Genomic DNA, 1,298 nt, shown 5'->3' with positions numbered 1-1,298 from the left:
TTAGATTCATATTTTAAAAGGACACAAAAAACAAATCTCTAGCTCCAGCTGGTTTCACTGGTGAATTCAACCAAACATTTAAAGAAGAATTAACACCACTTTTGCAAATTTTATACTACTTATTTCAGACTTAGAAGAAGGGACACTTTCTAATTTATTTTACCAAAGCCAAAGATGGTACCAAAAAAAAATTACAGGCCAATATCTCTCAAGAATTTACATGAATCTTTCCCATCTTGCAAGATGGCAGATGAAAAGGCTGATAAGCCAGATACTAAAGAGAAGCAACTCAAAGCCAAGAAGGCTGATGGTGACAGAGTGAAAAAGGATGAACTCAAAGCTAAAAAGCCCAAGAAAGGGAAGCCTTATTGCAGCTGAAATCCTGTCCTTGTCTGAGGAAGTGGCAGATATTCCCAATCAGCTATGTATTGCAGAAGGGCCATGTACAAGAGGTAGTACTTAGCCACTAAATCCAAAGTTGAAAAAAAAAGAAAAAATGAAGGAGAAGGTGTGTGGTGACAAGTAGAGTGGTACCCGGGTAGTTAAACTTCACAAAAGCCCTAGACATTATTCTATTGAAGATGTGCCTCGAAAGCCATTGAGCCACAGCCAAAAACCCTTCAGTCAGCACTTGAGAAAACTGTGAGCCAGAGTCACCCCCAGGACCATTCTCATCATTCCTACTGAGTGCCACAGAGGCAAGAGGGTGGTCTCCCTGAAGCAGGTGGCTAGTGGCTTGTTATTTGTGACTGGACCTCTGGTCTTCAATTGAATTCCTCTACAAAGAACACACCAGAAATTTGTCATTGCCATCTCAAACAAAATTAATATCAGTAACATAAAAATCCCAAAACATCTTACTAACACTTACTTCAAGAACAAGTGGCTGTGGAAACCCAGACACCCAGACACCAGGAAGGTGAGATCTTCAACACAGAAAAATACGAGACTACACAGCAGCACAAGATTGATCAGAAAACTGTGGACTCACAAATTTTCCCCAAAATCAAAGCTATTCCTCAGCTCCAGGACCACCTGCATCTGTGTTTGCACTGACAAATGGAATTTATCCTCACAAGTTGGTGTTCTAAATTTCTTAATAACCAAATTACATAATTGATAACAAAAAAGAATTTACATGAAATACCATCAACAAAAATATTAGTAAACCCAATCTAACAATATTCATAAAAAGAACTTTCCTGCATTACCAAATGACATTAATTCCAAGTATGTAAGACTGATTAAACACTTGAATATCATTCAGTGTAATCCACTGAATGAAGAAATACCTGAGA

General features: G+C 38.1%; 1 pseudogene; it reads left to right on the top strand.

The window, feature by feature from the left end:
- Positions 1 to 243: 243 nt before the first annotated feature.
- Positions 244 to 1,091, top strand: LOC108544458 (60S ribosomal protein L6 pseudogene; annotated as a pseudogene).
- The last annotated feature ends 207 nt before the right edge of the window (positions 1,092 to 1,298 follow it).

Source organism: Rhinopithecus bieti, unplaced genomic scaffold (genome assembly GCF_001698545.2).
Source record: "Rhinopithecus bieti isolate Rb0 unplaced genomic scaffold, ASM169854v2 scaffold_27407, whole genome shotgun sequence".
Lineage (NCBI taxonomy): Eukaryota > Metazoa > Chordata > Mammalia > Primates > Cercopithecidae > Rhinopithecus > Rhinopithecus bieti.
Note: the sequence above shows the minus strand (reverse complement) of the source record. Positions and strands in the feature narration are given on the sequence as shown.